The sequence below is a fragment of the Pteropus vampyrus genome, unplaced genomic scaffold (genome assembly GCF_000151845.1).
Source record: "Pteropus vampyrus isolate Shadow unplaced genomic scaffold, Pvam_2.0 Scaffold454, whole genome shotgun sequence".
Lineage (NCBI taxonomy): Eukaryota > Metazoa > Chordata > Mammalia > Chiroptera > Pteropodidae > Pteropus > Pteropus vampyrus.
Window position 1 is genome coordinate 228,185 of NW_011889235.1, and position 7,612 is coordinate 235,796.

Below are 7,612 nucleotides of genomic sequence, written 5' to 3' on the forward strand. Positions count from 1 at the left end.
TCCCACCCGTTCTGTGGGAAGCATCCTGCTGCCTCTGGCTTCTCGTGCTTTGAAATTTGGGACTCTTTTAGGACCAAGGGCCGGGGAGCACCCCCTAAGACTGAGAGCACCCCTTTGATCTTTAACTTGAGTAGCTTGCTTCCTCTCTTGCTGTATTCATCTTCTCTGCTCATAGTTCTCTTTACTTGCTAAGCATTTCTCTCTCTCTCTCTCTCTCTCTCTCTGAAGATTAGCGAGGCTTAGTCCCACCCATGGCACTGGGCTGTGATCTGGTTTGAACCACTACATATTTGTTCATGGGACACGCCTGGCCTGCGGACCCCCTTCACTGTGGATTCCTGACCCCACAGACCCTGGAGCAGAGCGGGGAACCGATGTGCTAACGGGCCCTCTGGCCGAGAGCCCTGCCTGGGGAGGTCAGATCTGTTTCCGGGTCACTCTGGGTCTTCTTCCTCCCAGCAAGAAATGCTGGGAACCAAGGTGATAAGTGGTAAGTTGTCAGAGGTTTATTGATAGCCATTTCTACCTTCCTCTGTTCCCACCTCCCTGCAGGCCGCCCAGACTAAGCCATCACCAGATGCTTTCCCAGGCTCTGATGTGAGCCACTCACTCCTTTCAGGGATTCTGAGCAAGCGATTCATCCTCCCAGACCCCTTAAGGTTTGAGCTATAAGACGTGCAAGGCAGTTTCTCTGGCACAGAAGCTCTGGCTCCATTGTAAAGTAGCTCTGTGTATGCTATTGTTTACGGTTCTTCGTTTGAGGTAGACTTTGGAGGCCTTTGGGATTGAAAAGGTGGAGTCTCCAGCTCAAGTAAAACTCCTAGTCTAGAAGGAGGCAGAAGAGGGGGACAGCTGACCTGCTTCACTGAGGAAGATGAGAGGAATCTGGACCTCTCCGGGGCATCCCTGAGGGAGAGATTAACGGGCCCAGAAGAACCGAGGGCAGAGGGGTGAGGAGGCACAGAGCATGGCTGGAAGCCAATGGGAAATTCTCGAAGGTGGGAAGAGCTGAGGGAGGTGTTTCTACTTGAAGTTCTTTCTCTTATGTAAACCCCTTCATTGCCCTCGAACTTGGGTAAAGATTTGCTGATGAAGCTTTTAGGTCAATGCGTGGCTGTGGCCAAGAGGAGCAAAGGAATGAAGTGGTCAGACACGGTGAGACCAGCGCAGCCCAGCGGGCGTAGGAAGCTGGGGCGGGAGCCTTGGATACTTAAATATTAGGGACCTGGGTGACGATAGAGCTGAGACTTGAGGATGCACAGGCGCCTGACGCTTGGTTTCTTAGCCCTTCGTGACGTGTCACCTCTGCTTTCCAATTTTCCCCTCATGTCCTGATGTCACCTCCATAGCACACCTAGAAGACATTGGGTGTCTGTCCGTGACTTTCTTGCTCTTGTGGTCTTGGGTTCTCCCTGAGCTGGGGATCTGGCATGCAGAAAGGGAGGGCTCCCCACGCTCGTCCTGGTTTGCACCGAACACCAAACTCGCCAGCTGCCAAGCACTGTGGTAGAGTCACCTGCCCTCCACCGGGATCATCACCAGTCCCCGTCAGACTTAACTCTCCTCACAAACTCAACCGAACGTTTTAAAAGGAAACCTTGTCTAGGAAACTGGAGGAGGGAGCATTTCCCTTGCCGTGGGTGAGGACAATAGCGCCCAGCCGCTGCCCAGCTACAGAGTGGTGCTGGTTGCTATGGAAATGGTTTCCGGATGAGAGCTGAGGGCATTTCCTTTGGCTTGACCACAGCCCCAATTTCTTTTTATCCTGGATGGAAATAGCCAAGTCATTTGGCAGGAGACCTTGACCATTGGACGTGGAACCTGTAACTTCTGGGAAGGAGAGTGGCACCATAATATGTTTTCTTGGCCACCGTTAGGATGCTACCTTTTTCACTGACAATTTCTCTTTCGCTGTGTCCTTTAAGCCTCGAGGAGAATGGTCTGCAGTGAGACGAGATGGCCGTCACCTCTGATGTTTCCAAAGTCCTCCATCTTTCTGTGTCCTACGCATTAGGCACAGGGTGTGTTCACCATGTGCCAGGCGCTCTATGTGCATTATCGTATTTAGTCCTCCCATAATGCCGTGAAGTCGATATTATATAAATCTACATATAAGCAAACTGAGGTTTCAGGTTTGCCTGACTCCAACATTTATGCTCTTACCTACCCGCTTGACCTCTCATCCTTCATGGCTCAGCTGGAAAGCCTTTTTTTCTGGAAAGCCAGCCTCTACCACTCCCACTTGAGGGTGCCATCTCCCACAACCCTCTTCCTGGGGGTCGTTTGTCCGAGGTAGGCTGCAGACTCACCTCCCATCCTAATCCCTGAAGCCTGCGATTATGTGACCTTTTAGGGCAAAAGGGACTTTGCAGATTAAGTTAAATATTAACTTTTAAGTATCTGGAGATGCGGAGATTTTTCTGGACTCTCGGGGTGGGTCAGTGTGATCTCAAAGTTTTTATAAGAGGGAAGCAAGTGGATCAGAGGGGAGAAAAGAGATGTGACCCCAGAAGTGGAGGTTGGAGGGACGCACGTCCAAGGTGGAGAAAGGGCCGTGAGCCATGGAGTGCAGGCGGCCCCGGGAAACTAGAAAAGGCAAGGAAACGGATTCTCCCCTAGAGCTTCTAGAAGGGACACGGATCTGCCGACACCTTGATTTTAGCCCATAAGCCTCGTTTTGCACTTCTGCCTTCCAGAACTGCAAGATAATAAATTTGTTCTTATTTTAAACGTCCCAGTTGGCAGTAATTTGTTACAGGTGCAATAAGAAACTAAGAGTTGGGATTGCGATTTCTTTCTCCTGCACTTAACAGCCCCCTCACCAGTCAGGATGTAAGTTTGTAAAGCCTGGAACTGCTTAACTCCGTAGCTGTGTTTTGAGCACTCGCTGTATTTTTGAGGGTACTGTGTCTGGAAAGTGACGCAGACATGAATAAAACAAGTCTCTGACCTCAAGAAAACTATATCTAAGATCTTTGTATTTTTCGAAGTCCCAGCTCAAAACCTTACAAGAGATGAGTAGTAATTAGCTAGTGAAAAGGGCTCCCATCATACAAGGAAAAATAAATATGATCATACAAAAGAAAACATAAATAAATATAGCAAGCTTGTGCACATGAAACTAGAGATAGGGACCCTCTGCAATGAAGATGTAAAGTTATTTAAACAGTTTAATTCCAAAAGAGGAAGAGCAAGCAGAAGGGAGGCAGCGATTGCCTAGGATGCCGGTGAGGGGACAGGGGAAGCTGGCGAGAGGCTGGAGGCAGGAATATCAAGGCCAAAGGGCTGAGAGGTTCTGGAAGTAGGGGGAGGGGCTTGGGAAACTGCTCTAATCATACCTGCCTCTAGGACTTATAACGGCTTGTTCTTGCCTTTGATTAGTTAACTAAACACATTAGCCACCTTTTCCCAGGTAAAATGGCCTTTACCGTTGGCCCTCCTTTCTAAAGAGTGGAGAGTGAAGACTGAACTATTAGCTAGACTGCTCTCCCAACCAGGGTGTGTGTGGGTCAGCCCCAGGACATTGCTGATGGGCTTCCTGCCAGGGGCGGGGCTGGCCCTGAGCCCAAATGGGTCAACTGCAGCCCTTCAGTGTGCAACGCGCAAAGATCACCCCTATGAGAATTACCTGAGCCCCTATTAGGACTCTTAAACCCCTCCGAGACCCCTTGCTTCTGACCTTACCTAAGATTTGAGAACATTTGTATCTTTTTTGTTTTTTAGATAAAAGTTTTTCAAAATATTAATCTTAGTGATGTTATGAACTTAATTAGCACGAAATTCTAATTAAGCTTAGGTCCTTCAGAACACCTGGGTTGGATCGATTCCTGTGACTGATTTTCCTTTTAGATTTCTATAGAGTAAAGAATGTTCTGGATGAAAGATATCTCGTAATTGCCCTAATAACAATTATTAAGAGTAACAACAATAGGCATTTTATGGCATTTCCAGCTAAATGAAACTACTATTCCGTCTGTTCGACAAGTCATATCAGATCTGTACCGTACTTGACAGTTTGGATAGTTAGGAGCCTGATGTTTAAAAACCAGAAGATGGTGGACTTTGCCTGGAAAATTTTTGAGAATCAGAGTTATTCATAATAATAAAGCCACTCTTGTGATAAGGTGTTTTCCCATAATCCAGGCACTTGATAACCTCAATGTCAGTAATTTGGTGTTTTATAACACAATGTAGCAATGCAAACGAATCTTCCTGCCCTGCAGGACAGGGCAAATCTCCACAAGTTGAGGGGAGACCAAACCCCGCACCGACTATGAGAAGAAGCAGGGCTTTTGGCGGAGAGTGTAGAAAGAATTCAACACGCGTGCCAAAGTTAGAGCCAGAAGGAAAGTTTATTAGAAAAGGGGTCACACCACACAGACTGAGGGTGGTCTCCTCTCAGAGGCAGAGAATGAGAGGGACAGAGTAAAGGAACTGAAAGGGACCCTGAGTGTTCAGGGAATTCAGTTCATAAGTCAATCTTTAGTTCCCATTTCCTTTGATATGGACACACAGTGAGGAAGAGGAAGAACAAGCAGCACGAAAAGGTTAAGACTATGCAGAGTGAAAGGGCAGTTCCCAGCCTTTCATCCTCAGGTTCCCCATGGTTTTAGCCATGGGGAGTGACTGACTGTTGGTTCTTGTTTCCCCTTCACAGGTGTGGGGCATGGGCTGTTAGCAACCCCAGCAGAAATCTCCCTTTGTCCTGAAGGCTCCTCCTGGCCTGGCTGCAGGGCTGATCGGCAGATTGCAGTCTCTGAATGTAGCTTGATTAACATTTTTAATTCTCTTGCCTCTTCCCTACAGGACTGGCATTTTATCTTTGTGCTATAGGTTGCCGGCGTTGTCTAAGCTGTGCAGAAATTTCTGCAGTGTAAAGATAGATGCACTGGATGATGTCCTTGCATTGGATGCTAGGAGAGTATGATTTCTCATCCTAATTTTCATGCAAAGGAAACCAGTTTGATCAAGCTGGTTTTGGCTCCTTCTGAGGAACTGGGTTTCTGAAGCTCTAGCCCTGGGCTTGTGGTTGAAGATGAGATAGCTTATGATACAGTGAATGGTAGACATCTTAAAAATGACATTGAAAAGCAATGTCAGCATGAAGGCTTCGCCTAGATCACAAAGCCATTTTGCATGACAAGTCTAGAAAAACACTATTTTAAGAATTACTATTTTGAATATGTCTCTTGGAAGACCAAGTATACCAAACAGATAAACCGGAGAGTTTTTTATATTTTTACCCTTAGATCACAGCAGAGTTTGCAGCAGGGGCCAGCGGGAAGCAGCCTGAGGTCTGGAGGTAAAGAGCATTGGGTTCAAGCTCTCGTTCAGCCACTTAGTAATTAGCTCTGTGCCACTGGGCAATTTTCTCGATTTTACTTCATCTTTAAAATGGGCCAACGAAACTGTTACCGGAGAGCGGGGTCCTTTCCCGGCGTGTTGTCCAGGCTCTTGATGTCTCAAACAAAGAATTGAGCAAGTTACCAAAATATAGCAGAAGAGAAAAGCTTTATTAGAAGGGAAAGTACACTTCCAGACGTGGAAGCAGACGAGCAAGACAAGCGGGGCTCGAAGGCCTGGTGACAAAGACTTCAGGGTTTTGATCCCTTTTTGCTGTGCGTGGTGACTTTTCTTAGAGGAGGGGGCTTCCTTGATTGACAACTAGGATCGACAGGACTCAGTGATTCATCATTTGCTTTCTGCGCATGTTTGTTCCCAGAATTCAGTCTATTATAATGATATTAATGAACTTCCGGGCAGATGCATCATATTATAATGATGGTATAATGAGGCTCAGGTGAGTTGAAGGTCCTTAGGGTCTTCATTGCGCAGGTGCAAGTGACGGGCTTAAACTGGTACCTAAATCTCTGCCTCTGGTTTTTTTGAGTTAAAAAATGCCTTCTGGCTTTCTTAATTGTGAGCGGATTAGGGCGGACCCCTTCTACGATAGGATGACCTCCATGTCTTTGCAGGCAGACCGGAAACCCTCTAACTTTCCTGCCTACCTCTTTTCTAAGCGCCACGAACCCCCTTATTATTAGTATGGATGTTGAGGGACGGGAAGTCTCTTCCTCCATATCTGCTTCCTGCTGAGAATGGCTGTGGTCCCTGCCTACAGGGGTTTCATGGAGCTCTTTCCCTTTCTGCCTCAATCAGGATGGAGTCTTGAGTTTCCTGCCGAAGTGCCATCTCAGTCCCTAGACAAGGAAAAGAAAATACAAACTCGTTATTTAAGTCACACATCTATTAATTTCTATTATTGATTTGCCTATTAAGTGAGTAAAGGGAGACAGGCTTGGTTAATATATTTCTTAAAGAGTGAAAAAGACCTTTGGCTTAAAGTCCCCTCCCCCCCCAGACTCTAAGGGCCCTGCCTGGTTTAACACCATTTCTGCTTAACAATGGGCTGATGACCCTTATCAATAGCCAGAGGATCTGAGTCGCCAGAGCAATTATCAAGATTTGAGGGAGAGGGCCTTTTAGCCAAAGAAAGGAGGGAAGAAAATTTAGCTAGATTTACTAAAAAGATTAAATCTGCAAGAGATGTCCCATTTCATTTCCTGCTAAAAGATTAAGAATGTTACAAGTGATGTCTCATCTCAGAACTGTTGCCGGAGAGGAGAGCGGGGATCCCCTCCCGGCGGTTGTCCAGGCTCTTGATGTCTCAAACAGAGAATTGAGCAAGGCACCGAAATACAGCAGAAAAGAAAGGCTTTATGCTAAGCGCTTGTACACTTCCAGACTTGGAAGCGACCGAAAAGAGAAGCCTGGCTCAGAAGGCCTGGTAACCATGCCTGTGGGGTTTTATCCCTATTTGCTATGGGTGGTCACTTTTCTTAGAGGAGTGGGCTTCCTTGATTGACGACTAAGATTGACAGGACTGTGTTGTAGCCACCAGCTCCGAAAGACACACGGACCACCGGAAATCAGTGAGTTATAGGAAACGTGCTCTTTATTCAGCCAGCTGGGTCTGCCAGGGGTACGCAGACCCCAAATTAAGCAGCCCCGAAATGTAGAGGTACAGGGTTTTTAAGCCCTAAATCCCATTCCTCATTCTGTCTTAAACACAAAGGTCTATTTTTCTCCTATTCAGTACTGTAAAAGTGGAAATGCTCCAGTTTCAGGGAAGAGGTATCTCCAGGCACCAGCCCCGGGGGGAAATGCAACATTCCAAGGAAAAGATGATAAAACTGTCTATTAGGCCCGGTTTGCTGGGAGTCCCCCTGTTTTAAACACATTTATCTGTGTACAAAGAGTTAACGACTAACTTCTGCTTCTTGTCATCTGTTCATTCAAAGATGTAGTAAAAAAAACCTTATAAGCAGCTTGCTCGTGTTATGGCGCGAACGATTCTGAGACCCATGGAGCCAATTGAGATTAATTATGAACCTTTATTAGCCAGCCTGTGACTGACTCTCTACCACGCAGGGCTAGAGGAGATCAGCCCCGAGCTTTCAGAGGAGGCAGCTGCTAAAGCTTAAGGCCATATCCTGGTGGTCTCCTGAACAAGCAAGCATATTACAGAAGTGGAAGTTGGCTGTTAGCATATCTTTGCCCGGAACAACACCCTTAATTAACAAGTAAATGGATTACAGAAGTAGACCTTGGC